Source organism: Dipodomys spectabilis, unplaced genomic scaffold (genome assembly GCF_019054845.1).
Source record: "Dipodomys spectabilis isolate Male_0828 unplaced genomic scaffold, ASM1905484v1 ptg000002l, whole genome shotgun sequence".
In the NCBI taxonomy this organism is placed as follows: domain Eukaryota; kingdom Metazoa; phylum Chordata; class Mammalia; order Rodentia; family Heteromyidae; genus Dipodomys; species Dipodomys spectabilis.
This window is the reverse complement of record NW_024870679.1, coordinates 45,069,183-45,089,987: the sequence shown is the minus strand read 5'-3', so window position 1 is coordinate 45,089,987 and position 20,805 is coordinate 45,069,183. Positions and strand designations below refer to the sequence as shown.

Genomic DNA, 20,805 nt, shown 5'->3' with positions numbered 1-20,805 from the left:
ATATGGCCTCTGCCAACTTTGCCAGCTCTAAGGGCCAGGCTGGTTACTGCCTCCTCGTGCATTCCTTTCCCAGCCTTCTGGCTCCGTGGGCTTCTCCATTACAGCCATGATTGCATTGCCATTACTGGTTTACCTGGCTGTCTTGCAATAGGCCTAGCTCCTTGAAGGCAGGAACACCCAGCTTATTTATTGCTGAATCCCTTTGTGGAAAGCCTGGCACATAGTAGGCGCTCAATTAGTGTTGGTTGAGTTGAATCCTCTCACAACTCATGGAATTGATTTGATTTGGAAACAACACTGCATCCAGAGAATTGATTTTTGTCTCTTCCCAGGGGTGCGCGAAGATACAATTCTCCTCTTCATTGGCTGCTCTTTTGGAAGAAAATAGCATTGCAGTATCTGGATGGATTTGAGCCTGCAGCCTGGGTGGGAGGGGCGGGAGGTGAAAGTGTAGCCCAATGGGCTTCGCTCATCTCCGGGAGAGGTGTGTACAGCCAAGGCCCCCCTGCTGTGACGGAGATGGGGATCCACTGTATTCCTTTCCATAATGGAGGCAAAGGCTAAAAGTAGTCTTCCTTCATCTTGGCTGACAAATAGGGAGAATAAATTACCCAGGCACTAAAAGTTGCATTAGGCAAATAAACATTTCGACAAGAATTATATGTGACATTCAAGAGAAAGCAAATAAACCCTAAGTTATGGGGACCTGTCAAGGCTCTAGGAGAATTAAGTAACTAAAAATCGTTAGTAGTGACTTGGACTGGCTCTTAAACCTTTCCTGCCTCCACCTCCTCTCAGGGGTTCCCAGGAGATTCTCAGGTTCCAGGGACCTCAGATTTGGAAGAACCTTAAAAAGCTGCCAGGAAGTGCTTTCCATTAACCAAGTGGGCTGCAGAAGCCCCTGGACAGGGGTGGGGGATGTTGGGGGTTTGGGGGAGGAGTGGATTGAAGGGCAGGGCAGACTCATATCTGGGACTCAGAACTGGGAGTTCCTTTTTTTAATCTATATTATGTTAATTAAGGATTCAGTAAACTAAAGAATTATCTTCTGATAAAATTCTGCTACTAAGTGATTTGAAAACCACCATTCTGGAGTAAACACATCCTGATAGGAAAAAAAAAATCTTATAACACTTGGGTAAACAATTGTCCAGTCTCTTGAACACCTCCAATGATGAGGAACTCATCCCAGGTTTCCCAGCAGACTAGTTGTCTCCATCTTCCTCTTCATGAGATTTCCAATTCAGGACTCTGGTGTCAGGGCACACTTGTTCACTGTTAAACGCTGGGCAGACCATGAGGCTCTGTGTCCCAGTTCCCTCTGTGAAAAGGAGATGGTGTGTATTTGTTAGCAGACTTAGGGGCTTAGCTGACACATAGATTTATTATCTTCACTTTTTATAAGTCTCACTTCTCTTCCTCTTCCTCCTCTTCCTTCTCCTCTTCCTCCTCCTCCTCTTCCTCCTCTCCTTCCTCCTCCTCCTCCTTCTCTTCCTCCTCTCCCTTCTCTTTCTTCCCTCTCCTCTTCCTCTTCTTCCTCTTCCTCTTCCTCCTCTTCCTCTTCCTCCTCCTTCTCTTCCTCCTCTCCCTTCTCTTTCTTCCCTCTCCTCTTCCTCCTCCTTCTGTTTCTTTTTCTGTTATAGGGCTTGAATTCAGGGCTTGGGCACTGTCCCTAAACTTTTTTGTTCAAGGCTAGTGATCTGCCACTTGGAGACACAGTGCTACTTCTGGTTTTCTGGTGGCTAATTGGAGATTCAGAGTCTCACAGACTTCCCTTCCTGGGCTGGCTTTGAACCTCAATCCTCAGATCTCAGCCTCCTGAGTACAAGGATTACAACAGGCTTGAGGCATGGGCACCAGGCCCCAATCATTTCTTCAGTTATCACATCTCCTCCTCTGACTCTGACCCTCCTGCCTTCCCTTCATAAGGACCCTGTGAAAACATGGAACCCATATAATTGGAGTCACTTCCTCATCCTCATCTCAGGATCCTTAACCGTGTCTCTTGTTGCCAGGTAGGATAACATTTTCCAGGGATTGGGACATGGCTGCATCTGGGGCTCATTATTCTGCCTCCCCACAGAGTAAGAGGCTCAGCCTCAGAGAATGTAGTGAAGGGTAGACGAGGTAGTGATTGTTAAGGGCAGAACACAGGACTGGACACAAAGTGGGGTTCCAGCCAGGGATGCCTCCGTCCTGTGCATCCAGGTGAACACCCTTGGAATGCTCACCTTTTCCTCTCCCCTCTGCAGCTGGGGGACAGAGACACCCAGGATGGCTATATTTGGGGGACTGGATGACATTAAGAGCCAAGAAGCAGTGTTTGGAATCATAGGCTATTTAGGATGTGGAGTTGAGAGTACTTCATGGCCAACTTCAATGCCTGGGATGAATCGCCCCCAAATTACTCTAAGTTTGGCTGTGGGCACAAGTTGGCATCATTTGTGAAGATGGTTCAAGGGGGATGGTGAGTTCAGGCAATAGCCAGGGGATGCCCTGGACCATATTGTCTGGGAGGGACCAGGGAGTTGGGTCTAGAGCTTGAGACACAGAATTGGACCAGAGATGGTGCTTTGAGAGTTAAGTTGTCAGCCTAGAGAATGGAGTGAGAATGAGAAGAATGGAGGATGGATGCTGGAAGTTTCTCCTCCAGCTGTACACCTGGAACCACACTCAGAGATAACAGTAGTAATTCATCTCGCTTGTGTGACACTTTGCGGCTTCATCAGCAACATCACATTATCTTGTTTAATCTGCATCAGCAGCTTGCTAGGGAAGAATATTCTTCTGTTGAGACATGAGCATACAGAGGTTCAGAGAAACCCAGAGACTTGCTTAGGCTGATAGCAAGGAAGATCGGAGCAGGGACGGGAGCCTGAGTCTCCTGACTGTGGTAACTCTGGGGCTGTATCTGGGGGGTGGGGGTGGAGGGGAGGCAGGTCACAGACCTGCACAGCAGGGGGCTGCTCCGCACCTGTTTAGCTTTGCTAAGTACAAAAACCGCTGGGGACCAGACCCTAGTGCTTAAGCCTCCCTTGGGATTTCAGTAGGACCCAGGGACAGTGGGGGTGACGGGCAGTTGTTTCAGCCACACAGGTTTAGGGGCAGGTCTCAACTTTGTGAGACTCTCTGACCCTGGCCAGGTTCCCTGAGATCTCTGAGCTCTAGTTTCCTTGTTCATGAAAGGAGACTAGCAATTCCTTCCTCTCAGGCTGGTGGTGATGGGGGAGAGCTGTGCCTTCCTCCTCCTCCTCCTCCTCCTTCTTCCTCCTCTCTTCCTTCTCTTCCCCCTCCTTTCTTTCTCCTTTTTTCCTCCTCTTCTTGCTTTTTCTCCTCTTCCTCCTTTCTCCCTCCTTCTCCTCTCTTCTTCCTCTTCCCTCTTTCTTCTTCCCTTTTTCTTCCTCCTCTCCTTTTTCTTCTTTCTGCTCCTTCTCTCTCCTCTTCCTCCATCACCATCATCCCATCTATTGATTGCTGTTGCCTTTGAGTTTTGAGTCCATTCTTTTCTCCATCAAATAAAGAATTGTGGGGTAGGAAAAGTGGAAACAGAGACAAAGCTTATTTGAAAGTGAGAGTAAGATGTCTGGGAAACTGAGGAAAGTCTCTTAGCTTCTAGTAAGTTAGTATAAGCCCCCACCTAGGACCCCTGGCTGGGTTGCCTTTTTGCCACATGGGGTCTTGTCCATTTTCTACCAGGGCAAGGAGAAGGAAGAGGAGGAGGAGGAAGTGAAAGAGAATGAAATGGGCAGCCCCATGTGGTGCTGGCTCCCGGGTCTCCCGTTTTATATCCTCTGGTCCATCTCAGCTGTTCACTGCCTGGTCACTGTCTCCTTTCCGGGGGGAGGCACCTGTCACCCCTGCTGGGACCTTCTCCAGAGTCTCCAAGGGCATTGCTTCTGTCAGGGCTTGTCTTGCTTTCCCAGGGCCTCCAGGCAGAGGAGGGAGCATTGTCTTTTCCCCTTTCTCTGTCCCTGGCCTTCAGATCAAGGACCTGCTCTGTGATTTTTTTAAATACACCATCACTTTAAACCCTGCAAATTAACTGCTCTGATGCCCAATATTAGCAAAGACTCTGAGCCCAGATAGGCAAAGGAACTTTCCTGAGGACATTCCACTTTCTGAGTCCATAAGCCAGGCAGGCCTGACCCCCAGGGTAGTGTGACACCAAAGCCAGAGCTGCTCCCCATCATAGCCTGGGCATCCCGTGCAAAGGGGGCATGTGCATGTCCCTTCTCTTTTGTCTACACTGCTCCCCACAGGAGCAAGTTTCACACAGGCTTTCATGGCAGGATGGGAGGGGTAGGGGTGGGGTATGGACCCCTGTTCCCCTGCCCACCTCTCTCCTGCAGCCTCACCAGGCAGCCCTAAACCAGAGATTTCTCTCCATCCTTCCTCACCAGTGGCTTTGCCAACTCCCAAAGTATCCAGAACCCTTTGCAGCAGGCAAAGCTAAATTTAGAGCCCGCGCTCTGTTAACTCGGTGAATAATGCTAATTAGCATAACAATTCTTCCTGCAATTAAGTTGAGGAGGGGGTGAGGAGGTGGTACATGGTCCAAGAGGAAATTACACAGGGAGCTTTTCCTACTGCTGGTTTCCAAGGCCCTCGCTGGAGGTGTCTGTTTGGCGTGGCTCCTTCTTGGATGGCTGGATCCAGAAAAAGCCTTGTGTGGGGTGAAAGGAGGGAGTGTCTGTCTCTAACCTTATTGTGATGTGTTATTGGTGCATGTGTTAAAGCGCAACTCCAAGCCACACTGGGGATGAATTAGGTGTTGTAAGCAAGCTGTCACCTGCTCTGAGAGTGTGCGAAAATTACCGATTGCTTTGTCTTGGAAAACCACAAAGTAGCACCTCTCTTCCAGAAGTAAACACGTAAGTTTGGGAAATGACTTTGGAATAAAGTTCTCATTGGGCTTAGGGGCCCAGCCTATGGCTTGACCCAGCAAGGCCAAATGGCCTCCCCGTGCATCTCCAGTAATAGCTTGGTCCAGCAGGCACCAGTGTGGCCCTGAGATTCCCCCTGCTGCTTCAGGCTTTCCCTAAAGCAGGCCGGGAAGCCTAACATCTCCAGTGCATGGGGCAGGGTGTCCAGCCAGGATGGCTTGGGCTGAGGGGGAGGTAGAGGGGCAGAGGGGCCCCAGAGGGAGTTGCTATGAGGCTCTTCTCTGTTCCTTCTGACAACACTGCTGCTCTTACAGATGCACCTTGGGAACCCAGGAGTGCTCTCATTTTCTGGTACGATTTCATGACATATTTTATCGACCTCCTTTCTGCTTTCTGTAAGGTATATTAAATAGGTAGGTTTCATTAGGTAGCCGATGAGGAGAATACCACGCACTATTCAGGCAGGAAAAGAAGTTTACTTATCAAACTGCTGCCCCCACCCCCCATGCATGGTGGAGAGGCATGGCTGAAAAAGGAAAAAGGGGGGTGACCCACCCCTGGGCCAGAACTTATCTAGGCCAGGGACAGGAAGAGGTGTGGCCACACTGGATCCGGATGTGACCTCAGCGTCTGGGACCCTCCTAAGGTCACGTGGGAGGCATGTGACCAGAGGTAGCCCAGGATGTGACCTAGCAGGAGGGGAAGATGACTGCTTCCAGGTCTGCCAGTTACCTAGGTAACAGATACTGGGCGGAAACTTAGCCAAGAGGGAGGGAGGTGTCCCTGCTCAGACCTTACACTTTCCTCTTCTGGGCTTTCTTTCTGAGTAGGACAGAACAGAATGGGTCTCTCTCCTCCACAGCTTTGGTCACTAAACTCTTGGCTCATGCATGGGAACCCATAGACAGTTAAAGCTATGGGGAAAGGAATCTGCCATTCCCTGTTTTGTTAGGCATTTGCCTGTTCTCTGGGCTATGAGGGAGAGATAAAGCCAGATTGACCTCAGCTTGTCTCCAGCATTGGAAAACATGGGCTAGATGTTAGGTTTATTCTGGTTTAGAGATTGCCTTGGGCTGGGGGTGGAGCTCAGTGACAGTGCTAGCCATTAGCAGAAGTACCTGCACTCTTCCTTGTTTCCAATCATCCATAGATTGACCTGTGCTCTGTAAATCCTTACTGGTCCCAAGAACATTGTAAGTGGAAACATTAGAGTCTGAGAATCTCTATTTACCAAGTCCTCCCTCCCTCCCTCCCTTTCTCCCTCCCTCCCTTCTTCCTTCCTTCCTTCCTTTCCTCCCTCTGTCCCTCCCTCCCTCCCTTCCTCCCCCCTCCTCTCTTTTTCTTTTGTGCTACTGTTGGGATTTGAATTCAGGCTCTGGGTGTTGTCCCTTAGCTTTTCCACTCAAGGCTGGTGCTCTACCACTTGAGCTGCAGCTCTACTTCCAGCTTTTTGTTGGTTAATCAGAGATAAAAGTTTCACAGGCTTTTCTGCCCAGGCTGGCTTTGAACCTCCCATCCTCAGATCTCAGCCTCCTGAGTAGCCTGGTTGCAAGTTCAACTCCTCTGGCCTCCAAACTCCTCACTAGGGCCTCCAAAGTTAGGCTTTGCTGCTGTCCTGACCCATCCCCACCACCCTAGCTGTCCTGTAGAGCTAGGGGCTCTCTAAAAATCCTCTAGGTAGTGCCTGGCCGGCATGGAGCCCTCCACAGGAAGGCTTTAGAAGGCCCAGTCTTCAATTCAGGGCTCTGAGAGTACTGCATGACACAGTGCTTGCGCTTCTCTTGAGGACACAGCTTTTGGACAGAGATTTCAAGTGACTTATTGGCTCCATTGGCTGGCTTTCAATTCTGGATATCAGGTGGGGACTCCCAGCTTGACAGGTGGTCTTAGCCATATCTTAACGTGTGGCCTGATATATGGTGTGACCGTGTTCTGACCCAATGGCTTGCCAAGAGGCCTGGCACATGACCTGCATTTGATTGACACTCAGTCTGTTTATATCCTGCCATATGGCCTAAACATGTGGATAAATGGACACAGTTGCTGATATCCAGCCTGTCCCAGAAGCCTTGGGCTGTCTGATCATCTCTAGTGGAGGAACAAAAGCCATCTCTGAAACAGACAGGCCAAGGTGGAGAGGCAAGCATAAGTCTGCCTTGTGAAGATGGGGTCCGCCAGGGTGCTCTGGGCAAATGAGATTGTGTATGCACACACATGTGTGCGCACCAGCACCTCCTCCACCCTCTCCCCAGGGCTGGCACACTCCCTGCTTCCCTGCCTCCCTCCCAACTGTGCACTCAAGACTGGCCCAGTAAATGGCTCCACCCAGCTACCAGGCAGCAGTAATGGGTGAAGACACTGGGAGGGGAGGGAGGAGAGAAGCCATTTGTCTTGGGCACCAGGAGGGGAGCTGGCCACTTACAGTGGTGATGGATGACGATTCCGCTTTGCCATCTGTCGGGCTGGCAGGCTGCTTAGCACTGCATTGCACACCTGGCTGGGGCCTGCCTGTGGAGATAGGCCCCTGTCCATGCTGTACCCTGGGGATCAACACTGCAAGATGGGAGGCTGGCAGAGGGGGGGCTGAGCCAAGCCCTCCAGACCACTGAAGATGGAAGGATGGCACAGACATGCCTCCAAGGACTCTGGTGGGCGTGTCTTGCTACTGAATGCTTTCCTTACTCTTTACCCCCAGCCTCTGGGAGGAGAAGCTGGAGCCAGGCCTGGGTGCTTGTGGAGCTGGAAGAGTCCATCACCCTTAAGCTACCCACCTCCCTTGGCAGGAATGTGTACAAAGACCTTGGCATGGAATCTGACCTGCTGGTGCTTAATATGAGCAATGCAAACTGGACCTGGTGCTCATCCATCTTGCTCTGTCCTTCTCTCTCCTCCCTCTTCTTCTCTGTGGTGTCCCAGGGCTCTGCTGCTGCAACCTGTGACTTCACCTCTTAAGCTTACCCCATTTTCCCATAGCATACCTGGATTTTAGACTTTTCCCTGAAGCTGTCTCCTTATCTAGGACAGAGCATATCATTGCTTAGGACATACCTGCAGCCTCCATAAAGCAAATGCTAAGTCAGTTCCCATCTCTCCCTGGAGTCCAGGAGTCCCCTGGGGCCTGTGGAGTCTACTGACCTGCTCTGTTCTCCTCCAAGAACTCAGTTTAGATGGAAACAAAGGAAGACAAGGAATATCAGAATTACCCCCCCCACCCTACCCCGTACCCCACACCACCAGCAGTCAGCAGCTGCAGACCAGGATGTGGGCCAGGTTCTGGAGTGGCTGTATTTTTATGGAGGAGTTGAGGACACTTCAGGTGATAAGATCTGTGCACCTGGGGGCCTGGCATCAAGAAAGTCAGCAAAAGCTGCAGTAATTCTGTTTCATTAGAATAGAAAATTTGCAAAGAGACATCACAATTTGTTTCTGTAGCATTGTGGATATACTTTAATCACAATACAAAGCAGCAGGTAAGACTCCTATAATTCCCAGGGAATCAGGAGAAGAGGGAGATGCTATTGCTCTAGTCTGGTGGGGCTTCTTGGAGAAGATAGCATTTTTTAACCTCCAGTTCTCCTGGGACTTCCTTCCCCATCATGTAAGTACTAGAGGAATGAGACAAAAGAAAGGAGAAACTCCATCAAGGTCCTGGTAGGATAAGGTAAATGGGACTTGTTTTAGGACCATTTGTAAATGTGTGGGCAGTGGACAGGACCCTTGGAAGCACTTGGCATCCAGGGGCTGGTGATAGCTGAGCTGCTACTTATTCTGGGCCAACACGGAGGAAGTGGGGAGCAGTCACCAGGTCCCATGAAAGTCCTGGACAGAGTGGCTAGCAACTTCAGTTAGATGACTGATCAACCTGGGATTACTACACAGAGTGGGTACTCAGTATACATTCCCTCCAGCGCCTCCAGAGGTCCTGTGGTCACATGCAACAGAATGCTGTTGGAGTCCCCAAGGTATCCCAGGCAGGTTGGCCTCTCAGCGCAGTGCACAGAAAGGAAGATGCAGACGAGCTATGGAACAAGGTGAAGGCTCTCTAGACTTCCCTTCCCAAGACTCCTAGAGAGTGAGCTCCCCTGGAAAGGAGTCCATTTTGAGGTTCATTCCTGTAGCTAAGATCACATCATCATGTTCTCAGGACAACTCAGATGGACACCTTACTGCTTCCACCTTGCAGCCAAAGAAAGTGAGACAGGCGGCTCATGCCTATAATGCTCACTTCTCAAGAGGCTGAGAGCTGAGGATCAAGGTTCAAAGCCAGCACAGGAAAGGAAAATCTATGAGACTTTTATTTCTGGCTAACCAGTAAAGAGCCAGTGGAGCTGTAGCTAAAGTAGTAGAGCACCAGTCTTGAGCTGAAAAAGCTAAGTGACAGCACCCAGGCCCTGAGAACTGGCATACACACACACACACACACACACACACACACACACACACACACACACACACACACACACACACACACACACACACACACACACACACACACACACACACACACACACACACACACATGTGCAGTTCAGAGAAGGGATGCGATTTACCCAGGGTCACATAGTCCCAAGACACAGGCTGGTCTCTGTCTGGCTGCAAAGATAGTGTGTGCTTTTGGGGCACCATTAGTGCCCCACAGGAGGCCCAGCTCCTGCAGGTAAGCCAAGCTGCCTGGGAAAGGGGTGGGTTCAGTGGCAGGCAGATGATCAGTGCACTGTCAAGCCAGCTTCTAGAGGTGACAGCTGGTCTTTGTTTACCAGGCAGCTGTGGGCTGCGGTTCCTGTGGGCTGGGAGGAAAGAAGACAGGCTCCCAGTAAAAAGCAGGAGTATCATTTGGCTTCTCCTAATTGATTTTCAAATGTACTGAAGAATTGAGGTAATTCCCTTAAATGTTACTCTATTTAAATTTTGGAGGTAAATGTGGAAATGAAGGTTAGCACTATATACTGGCGGAACAGAATGATCTGATCTTTTATTTGGTACCAGTCCTAGGTGCTTGAACTCAGGGCCTCCGACACTGTCCTTTAGTTCTTGTTGTTGTTGTTGTTATGGTTTTCTCTCTCAAGGATGGAGCTCTATATTTGAGCCACAGCTCCACTTCTGTCTTTTTGCTGGTTAATTGGAGTTAAGAATCTCACAGACTTCTCTGGCTGGACTGGCTTTGAACTGTGATCCTCAGATCTCAGCTTCTTAAGCAGCTAGGATTATAGGGATAAGCTACCAGTGCCTGACTGCTACTACTGTATTTGTTATTTTATTTTTACCTTATGCATAAGGAAGGCAAATTCAGTATGAATACCTCATTATTTGAATTTCAAATATTCTTCTCAAGTTAAGCACAAAAGAAAAAAAAATTAACACACACACACACACACACACACACACACAGCCGAATCATTTCTCCTTTTGAATAAGTGACTCACAGTGTCCTACTTTAGGTTAAAATAGCACAATTACAAAAATCAATCAGTCCTAAATAGATGTGTTTACTCAGAAATGCTGAGAAAGGATACCAGTCAAATGAACATTAATATCTTAACACGCTGAAATTATCTTTACCAAAGAGCATTAGCTACGAGCATTAATATTTGAGATTTCTCTTTTGCTTGCAAAGTGTGGAGTTGAGCCCAGAGGTCAGGGCATGAGGGAAAACAAGGAGGTGGCTGTTCAGACAAAAGAAAGATATTCTAGAAAGTTCCCTGGGACTGAACTCCTTCCTCCCCTCACCCTCATACAGTAGTTACTAAGCAGTACAGGTTTACACAGCGAAACAGACCTACATGGACATTTCCTGCTCTTCCTCTGGATTCTGTGCTTTCATCTGATTCCTTAAGGCCTCAGTTTGCCTATCTGTAAAATGGAAACAGTCATGGTGCTGTGCCTTCAAGTACTGAGAAGAAGAACAATACTTTCACACACTCAGTCCCCAGGACCCTCCCCAAATGCAACTGATTTATCCACTAATGCTTTCTCTCTAGTGGAGGGAAAGGTAACTGGGCCTGGCTACTGACTGAACCAATCTAATATCTGAACACAACTAGGCCAAACCCCTGATGGTTGTCCTCCTGATTTCTGCTCTGGGAAAGGGAGACCACAGACACTGCCTTGTTGCTCCAGGAGATCTTGGAAGCCCAGAGGACAAAGCAAAGGAAATGGCTTGGAAATCAATGCTGATATTTTTCTGTGGCCCTGGGTGGAGTGGTGGCAGCCAGGGGAAGTGTGTTTGGTGTGCACAACTCTCCTAGGTCCAGGGCCTGAGATGAATCAGGACAGAATACAAATCCTCTTCCTCTCAGCAGGCTCCCCTGAGATTCTCCCCGTGGCTGTATGTGGCCCACTGAACCAGGGCTTTGTGCCAACCTCCTCAGGGAAGGGCACCCTGTGCAGGCTCAAAAATCAGGAACAGCATAAGTTAGATCACAGCTTGGAGCAGTAGCTCATTCTTTTGTTGCCCTCCCTCCCTTCCTTTCTCCTTCCTTCCTTCCTTGCTCTTTTTTTGTTTGCTTGAGTTTTTGTGTTATTTTGAGGTAGAGTCTGACTATGGAGTCCAGGCTGGTCTCCAACGCTCAGTTCTCTTCTGGAGCATCCTCTCTCCCTTCAGTGCTGACATTACAGGCCTGTACCACCATGTTCAATGAAGACACATGCTTTTATCAATCTGGTTTCAAGTCAGCCCTGATTGCCCCATCTCCTAGGAAGATGAAATGCCTCCATTTATCTTAAATGGGGAGAAAAAAAGGGGAGCCCTAACAGACAACATTAAAAACATGAAGACAAAAACATGGAATAATTTGTCTTAGGTAATATACATAAAAATGATAGTCTCTCCTCTGTACCATGGCAGGCAGCCTTCTTATGGAAGCTTGAGGCAGAGGGACTTCCTGTAACAACACAGGTATTGCGGATAACTATTAACATAAAATGCAACTGTACACGTGAAGTCTTCTGTTGCATTGTAGAGGCTTGAAGATAATCCCTTCAATAAATTGCTGTCACCTTTGCCCTGTGAGGTCTTTTTGGCGGGGGGTGGGGGGGTGGGTGGTGGGGGTGGTCCTGGGGCTTGAATTCAGAGCCTGAGCACTGTTTTTGAGTTTTTGTGCTCAAGGCTGGTATACTACCACTTAAACTACAGCTCCACTTCTGACTTTTTGTTGCTTAATTGGAGATAAGAGCCTTGTGGAGTTTTCTGCCCAGGTTGGCTTTGAACTGAGATCCTCAGATCTCAGCCTCCCAAGAAGCTAGGATGATAGGCATGAGCTATTGGTGCCCAGAACACTGCAGGTTTAAAAACCTCAAATGAAACAGGCCAAACCAGAACATAGAGCCATGCCAGCTTCAGCTTGGTTTCTGCATGCATCAAGCTGTGTTTAGAGAAGGGCAACATGCACAGTAGCAATCTACCCAGAAGCCTTGCAGTAGACAGTGGGGGAGGGGGGGGCAGACTTGTGAAATGCCTGCCTGCTCAGACGGCAAATCTGGGACCAAGCTGCAAATCTATGTGGAGTACTTGTGCTAGGGCAGAAGCCATCTTGGTCTCCATGATGCTGGGTGCCACCTTCTGCATCCAGTTGGCAATGCCTTGGTGCTTGCTAGCATCACCACGTGGGCATGGAGGTCTTAGAGGATGTCCACATCCCTCTGCAGGATACTTGATATCCAGGATACTTGAAGGAGGCTATGTGATGGCCCAGGTCTCCATGCCCAGGAGGGAAGGCTGGAAGACTGTCTCAGGGCAGCAGAACTGTTTGTGGTCAGTGGTGAGAACCTGGCTGGTGGATAGCTCCTAGGTCCTCTCCAGGGAAAAACTGGATGTGCTTGAGGGCACTGTTGATGCCTTTTTGGAGTTTTGCTTACCCACCTTAAAGATGCCCCATTCTGAACCTCAGTTTCCTTCTCCATCAAGGAGACACACCTCCCTCCTAAGCAGGTGCATACAGGGTACCCACCCCCATACTCACCACCTCCACCACACACCCTGATCCCATTATGGTGACCCTTACCTTCCTCTCTCCCTTAACCCTCACATGTGCTGGGTGTGTGGCCTGTCTGAAGGCGGGTGGGGAAGCCCACCCTTGCCCTGTGTAAGGCAGGAGTAGCAGAAGCCAGGGCCCAGAAGCTGGCCCTGTAATTAATCCCCCAGCATTCCCACCACCTTTGTCTCTTTTCCATTGAGATCGGCCAATTAGCAGCTCTGCATTCCTCTGTGTGGCAGCCACTTATTAGGCAAGACAAAGACAACATTGATTCCAATTTGTCCTGCATTTGCTTCTCTCTGAAGTTCAAAATTGCATTTGGGGGAAGAAATGCAGGGGCAGTGGGAAGAGAATACCTAAAATTAGTTGAAATAATTTTAGCTCGATTGTGAGTGGTTAAACTAAATATAAACAGCAGAAAGAAGAAGAAAAAAATTCTTCGTAATGTTAATTACCATAAGCATTAAGTATCCCAAAATGAGGCGTACAATTTGTTTGGTGACACTCTGATAATTAAATCATTTTCTCTCATTGAGGCTCCTTGCAGGTTGGTGCGGAGCCTGGCTCTCCCTGAGTGGTTTTTCTCTGGCTCTGGGGATGCTCCAAATTCTTTATCCCAGGTTTCTAAGTCCATGGCGTCTCCCCTATCCAGAGGAGCTGTGTGGTTGGTGCTAACTCTTCTCTTGAGTTGTTGTCTGGGTTTTTGTGCAGTCTGACATATTCAAGGAGCTTGGTTGATGTCTGGGTTGAAGTGGACAAGAAAATGGCCCAATGCCTACCTAGCCATCCATCCATCCATCCATCCATCCATCCATCCATCCATCCATCCATCCATCCATCTGTCCATCCATCCATCCATCCATCCATCCATCCATCCATTCATCCATCTGTTCATCCATCCATCCTTCCATCCATCTTCACATACTTTTTCAATGATGTGTCCTCCTCCCTCCTCCCTCCTCCCTCCTCCTCCTTTCTCCTTCTCTTCTGCCTCTTTTTATGCTGTTACTGGGGCTAGAGCTCAGGCCCTGGGATCTGTCCCTTAGCTTTTTTGCTCAAGATTGGTTCTCTACCACTTGAGCCACAGCTCCACTTCTAGATTTTTGGTGGCTAATTGGAGATAGTACTTTCCTTCCCAGGCTGTCTTTGAAGTGTAATTTTCAGATCTCAGCCTCCTTCAGGCATGCCACCAGAGCCTGGCTTCAGTGTATCTTCTGAATGCCTTTCTTATGTAAAGCATTAAGGGTAAATAAAGATCTAGTTCTTGCTCTTCAAGAATCTAATAATAGATGCGTGTATGTGTGTATACATGTGTACTTTTTACACACACACACACACACACACACACACACACATACACACATGCTTGTAACACTTCTTGTAGTACAAATCAAAATGCCCTATATGGAAGAAGAAAAATTTAAAAACCACTTGAAGAGACTGATTCATTTTGACTGGCGAGTCATGGAAGACTTGCAGAGAGAGTAACATTAGGATGTGCCTGAAAGAATGAGTAGGAGCTTGCTGAGCAGAGAAGTGGGAGGAGGGACAACTTCCCACCCTCCCTCACCTCCCCCCACCCCCTGCCATGAGATAGGGCTAAGTGGGAATAAAGGCATGGCATTTCCAAGAGTGCTGGCAGGCTTGAGTGAGGGGGAGCAGAGTTTCTGGGAGAGGCAGATGGTGATGGCAGAAGTGGTTTGAGGACAAAACGTTGGATATATGTATAAGCGCAGTCTTTGTACTTGACCCTGTGCCCAGCATCTTATGCACCCTGTTACTTGACCTTCATCCAACCCCTACTCTGAGATTATTATCCCTGCCTTGTCCTATGGCTCAGAGAATTCTGTAGCAGGAAAGACTGTCTGATGACTCAAAATGGCTCTTAGTCATTATACGAAGCTGCCAGGCTGAAGGCCAGACTGGAAAGAGCTGGGGTGCCAGGCTAAGTAGAACCAGGCTTTGTTGTGTAGGGGAAGGCACCTGGTCTAGTTAAGGAGTGAAAGCTTCTGCCATTGTGGGGATTGGCAGATTGTTTTTGCTGGTTTTTAGTTTTTCTGGTGGGTCTTGCATACCATGTACCTGCCCCTTGCATCTATGGTCCCAGCAGAGTTACCAGTGCACTGAACTTGATGACTGCACACTTAACTGGATGGCATACACTCTGAAAACTGCTACGTTACCTCTCTGAACAACCTGCAATGTAGTTGACAAGGCTTGAGTGTCACAGGAGGCATGTGAGCACCCAAGGTCACCTGGCAGTGAGTGACCTGGCCTCCTACCTGACTCTAAAGTGAGGACTTGTTCTCCCAACATTACCTTTCCTCCACGAAATGTGCTCCTCTGTGTCCTTGAAGAGAGTACCCAGCCTGGAGGACAGAGTTGTTAGGACAACCCTGTCCAATTGCTCACTTCCCTCTAGGGTGGAGCCTGGATTTGTGGGGAGATGGTCTGAAGGCGTCTCTGATTAGAACTGAGCCAAACAGAGAGGGTCACTTGCATCTCTCACGTGACCCCAGCCCTCTTCCAATGTTTCCCCATTTTATTTTGCTCTCTTGCACGGCAACACTTGTTGAAAGGAGTTTCCTCAGGCTGGGCGCCTGTGACTCACTCCCATAATCCTAGCTACTTAGGAGGCTGAGATCTGAAGATATTGGTTCAAAGCCAGCCCGGGGCGGAAAAGGTTTGTCAGACTCCTATCTTCAGTTAACCACCAGAAGACTGGAAGCAGAACTGTGGTTCAAAGTGGAAGAGTACTAGCCTTGAGCTAACAAACTCAAGGACCGTGCCCAGGCCCTGAGTTAAAACCCCATGACAAAAAAAGCTTCCTTTTCACCTTCTATCCTGTTTTTTTTTTATTTTTTTATTTTTATAAACCCTCTCCAATCAAACTTTGGTCCTCATCCCTGTGGCCATCACTTTGGTCCAGCTTATTATGCACTCTGGGCTCATCTCTTGCCCTGGTGTTGTCCTTCTTAGGATCCTCTGCCTGGGCAAACCCTGTCTTCTTAGCTCTGGTGTTACTGGGTCACTAGCTTTTCTACTACTGCACTGGCTGCTCCTCATGGCCTGGCTCTTTTTTCCTCTTCCAGTCTCTCAGCTTCACAATTCTTCCTTTAGCTTACTGAGTTTCAGCCCCTGCGTTTCCTTCTATTTTTCTCATACATTTCACAGTGAGAAATTAATTTTATATTCTTTCTAGTTAAACACTCCTATATACGACAGAAACAAAAGTGTCACAGAGCAATATATTAACCTTTACTGGATGCCATATATCTTGAGATTTTAATCTCTTCTATTTCATTAAAAATTTGCTGTTCTTCCTCCTGGGCCCTTCCTCTAGCTTTGCCCTAGAAGCAGGCTGGCCCTGTGGTCCTAGGCCCCAGGGCCCATGTGCTCAGCTTCCACACCAGCTCCCACGGAGGTCCATTGCTGTGAATCTAGACACCAGGCTTAGCTCAGCATCAGGCCAGCTCAGCCCCTACACATAGATTCAAGACCTGCCCAGCACCAGGATGGCCCCTATGGATAAAAGTCTAAGGTTTGCTCCTGTCCTTTCAGGGCTACCTTTACAGTCTTAGTCAACTGGTCCTTTTCAGTGAGTCTGCCTTAGGGCTTGCCCCTGCCATTCTAGCAGTGGATCTAGGATCCAGATCCTCTACATGCTGATTCAGGTTACCAGGTAACTCTTTTTGAGGACTCCAATGGCAAGCTTACTTGAAGACCCCACCAGTTGGCCCACCTGGTATCTCTGGGCTGGCTGCATGGTAAAAGACTTTTGCTGCTGAAGTCAGTCTCAAAAAACCGCAAGAGGAGCTTACTTCTAATGAATACATGGCCTCAGGGATTATGAATGATCAGGGACACATGGCACCCTCAAAAGAACAAAATCAAGCACAAGTGATAGTTCCTAAAGAAATGGAAAGAGTTATACAGTACTCAACAAAGAATTCCAAGTCATCACCTTAAAGAAGCCTAAGAAGCTATAAAGAGAACACAGATGCACCACTAAAGGAAATAAAAAAAACAATGCACAGACAAAATGAGAACTTCAACACAGAGCTGGAAATCTTAAAAAGACCCCAAAAAGCCAGGCACTGGTAGCTCATGCTTGTAATTCTAGCTTCTCAGAAGGTTGAGATCTGACAATTGTGTTTTGAAGCCAGTTCGGGAGGAAAGTATGTGAGACTCTTATCTCCACAAATCTATCAAAAAGCCAGACATGTTTTGGCTAAAGTGGTAGAGTGCTAGCATTAAGACAAAAAGTTTGGCAATATCTAGGCACTGGTGGCTCACACCTATAATTCTAGCTATTTAGGAGGCTAAGATCTAAGGATCACAATTCAAAGGCAGCAAGAAAGTGAGATGTGCAAGTTCCGTAGCTGGCTTTCTGGTATTCACACTGAATTTTATCCAAGGGTAGAATTTAGAGTAGCTGAAAAAAATGGATGGAATTTTTGACATTCAGGTAGCCCACTGTGAATATCATTACTCTGGCAAACTTTTTGATAAACAAGGGCAGCAGAGAGTGAGAGGTTGTGTTCTCTGGAAAGAGCCTGCCAGGCAGGTTTTTCTCAGATATTCACATCTTGACAGTTGACAGAGTAGATGGGATATTTTTACGATAAAAATCAAGGAGCCCAACCAGAACCTATATGTGAATGGGTATCACAGATGTGTGTTCTGTTAAACAAACACACATGGATATTATTTTTTTGGGGGGGGTCCGGTCGTGGGGCCTGAACTCTGGGCCTGGGCGTTGTCCCTCAGCTCTTCAGCTCAAGGCTAGCACTCTACCACTTGAGCCACAGCGCCACTTCCAGCTTTTTTCTTTTTGCTTATGTGGTGCTGAGGAATCGAACCCAGGGCCTCAGGCATGCAAGGCAAGTGCTCTACCACTGAGCCACCTTCCCAGCCCCACACATGTATATTAAATGGATACTTAAACCCCACATCCAGGGCTTTACACCTGCTTAGGCAATGGCTTGGTGTTTCCTTTTCAGTCTTGAGTATGACTCACGTTGCAGATATTTCATATGCTCACCCCATTCTCATTTACCATGGTTTAGGTCAGTGTCTTCTCACGGCCATGTGCTAAAGGCTTGGTCCTGGTCTGTGTTACTGGGAGGTAATAGAATCTTTGAGAACCTTGTAGAAAGTCCTTTGTAATTGGGAGCATTCCCCTGAAGAGGACTGTCTGTCTGTCTGTCTGTCTGTCTGTCTTTCTCTTTCACTTCCTTGCTTCAAAGAGAAGATTTTGCTCAGTCACCTCCCGCTGTCCCTTCCATGACATGTTGCCTTGCTGCAGGCCCAAGACAGTGGGGCCCAACAATCAAGGACTGAAGCTTCCAACACTAAGTGCCATAAATAACCCTCTTCTCTTCATAATTTCATTATTTAGGACATTTGGTTGGGGTGATAGAAAGCTAACCCGTCATGAGTTCATCTTGTCTTGTCCAGCCAGCAGGAAAGTATGTTTTCTCTTCCACCTGTAAACTGTGTCCATGGATTTGTCATCCCTGTCTTATTTCAAGGGCCATAATCCAGAGCTTGGATGAGGATTTCAGAACATAAGATATTGGTGTGTGTGCCCACGCACGTGAGCACATGTGCACACGGCATGTCAGTGTGGATGTGAGGGTGTATGTATGCCATGTTTTTCTGTATATGAAGGAGTATCTCAGCATTTGTGTGTTCTGACTATACAGGTCTGTGTGTTGCATGGCATATGCATTTGAATATTTGTGCAAGTCCTTCCTCCTCAGACGATCTGTGTGATCTTCTGGTCAACATCACAGATTTCTTCCTTGTTAGTGGGAGAGTCAAAATGACCCCTAATGGATTCTGCTTCCTGGAATTCATGGCCTTGTGTGGTCCCCTCCAATGAGGAATCTGGGATGGCCTGTAAATCAATCCAACAACAATAACAACAAAACCCAGAGAAATGATGTTGTCCCACATCAGAGTGAGCCTGAGTTTCTTCTTTTTGGGGTCCTGAACTGCCATGTAAAAGTCAGGCCATGTGGCCAAGACCCAAGACTACATGGAAAGGAGAGAGAACTCTTAAAGAACCCAGTCTTTCGGCCACTCCCACCCAGTACAAACAGTCTGGGATGAGCCAACCCAGCCCAGGACCAGACAACTAACCACACACCCAGCTGCCACTGCACACAGCCAAAGAGCCACTCAACTGAACTTCAACTCTTAAAGAGTATTGAGACAAATTGTCAGCCATAGACTGTTGAAATACTTGGGTGGATGCTAGGTACCCCCTCCATTCTCTGTATCCCAACAGAAATGGGCTGCTGGAAGAGAGATTAGGGACAGGAAGTACTGGAGAGACCAAGGCCACTCTCTTCTTCTCTTCCTCACCTTCCTTCCTTCCTTCCTTCCTTCCTTCCTTCCTTCCTTCCTTCCTTCCTTCTTTCATTCCTTCCTTCCTCCCTCCCTCCCTCCTTCCCTTCTTTCTTTCTCTTTCTTTCTTTCTTTCTTTCTTTCTCTCTTCCTTTCTCTCTCTTTCTTTCTTTTCTTTCTTTCTTTCTCTCTTTCTTCCTTCCTTTCTCTTTCTTTCTCTTTCTTCCTTCCTTTCTCTTTCTTTCTCTCTCTTCCCCTTCCTTCCTTCCTTCCTTCCTTTCTTTCTTTCTTTCTTTCTTTCTTTCTTTCTTTCTTTCTTTCTTTCTTTCTTTCTTTCTTTCTTTCTTTCTTTCTTTCTTTCTTTCTTTCTTTCTTTCTTTCTGTCTTTCAGAAAACTTGGCAGAGCTTTATTGATTAAGCAAGCAGACAAGCAGACAAAAAGCAGACAGACAAGCAGAAAGGCAGGGGCACACTCTAACAGAGTGTGAGTGCTCTGGAAAGGAGAGAAAAAGAGAGACCCCCTGTCCTGTATGTATATCTCCCATACCAGCCTGGGTTGGGAAGAGCTTGGGCTCTGGTTGGCCCCAGTCTATGTGAATGGTGGGTGGGGCCTGGTGTCTTGCCTGGAAAACTGCCCCCTCTCCCCCAGAGCAGGTTATAGGCCTTTTGGAATTCTGCCAGCGTGCCACCAGGCAGACAGGCATCTGTGTAAGTGGGTAATTTCATCAAGGAGGTGAGATGCTCTGCACTGTGCATGGAATCCTAATGGTTGCAGACACTCAGCACCTTCAAACCTGGAAGACTTGCTGCCATCAGGCCCCCCAGGGATGCCTGGGCTGTAGTCTGCCCACCAGGATTCAGACCACTATAGAGCTGAAATGAGTAAAACACAGATGTATTTACATAGTCCCAAGAGCCGACAGGAAAGACTTGCCTTAAGAGAGGAAAGAGAAGACAGTAAAATCAGTTCAAGGCATTAGGTGGTTAGAAAGAGAAGTGTTTCTCTTAGAGGCACAGTCCTAGGCCCAGATTGAATGGGGGCCAAGGAGGTTTCAATCAGGCAAGAAGTCTGAATTTCTAGGTTTTCATAAGTTGCAAACATAGTCAGAGAAGGAATCACAGAGGTACCCAGAAGCCTTGACCCCTCGGGACAAGATACTCTCATGTTTTATTTCTCACATCACCTTCTTCTCTTCCTCATACACTCACAGACTCCAGGGATAGCTTCAAACTGTGCTCTTCAAGTCTCAGCCTCCCAAGTAGCTAGGATTACAGGCATGAGCCACCAGCGCTCAACCTGGTCCAGCATTTTTTTTTTTTAGTGTGATGGGTGGGACCAAGGGTAGAAAGGCACAAGCAAGGAGGCTGGGGAGAAAAATGTGTGAGAAGGTAAGCTTAGATTTGTCACCATGCTAGGTCCATCTCTGCATGACCATGAGAGAAGTGTCTCATTGCTTTCCTCTAGTCCTGGCACTGGTGAGGTGTAGTTAGTATCCTTGTGTGTTGATAGGTGATGGCCATTCCTTTGAAGTCTGTTTGGGGGTGAGCATCCATCTCCTCTATCTGGTCGCCTACACTTGTCCCAGGTGTCCCTC

General features: G+C 48.0%; 1 long non-coding RNA gene across 1 annotated transcript; it reads right to left on the bottom strand.

Moving 5' to 3' along the window:
* Positions 1-1,756: 1,756 nt before the first annotated feature.
* Positions 1,757-20,500, bottom strand: LOC122104831. Its single transcript, XR_006146985.1, has 3 exons — positions 20,424-20,500; positions 11,880-11,886; positions 1,757-1,769 (listed from the first exon to the last, which is right to left on the bottom strand). It is a non-coding gene; the product is annotated as an uncharacterized LOC122104831 (long non-coding RNA).
* Between the last annotated feature and the right edge of the window lie 305 nt (positions 20,501-20,805).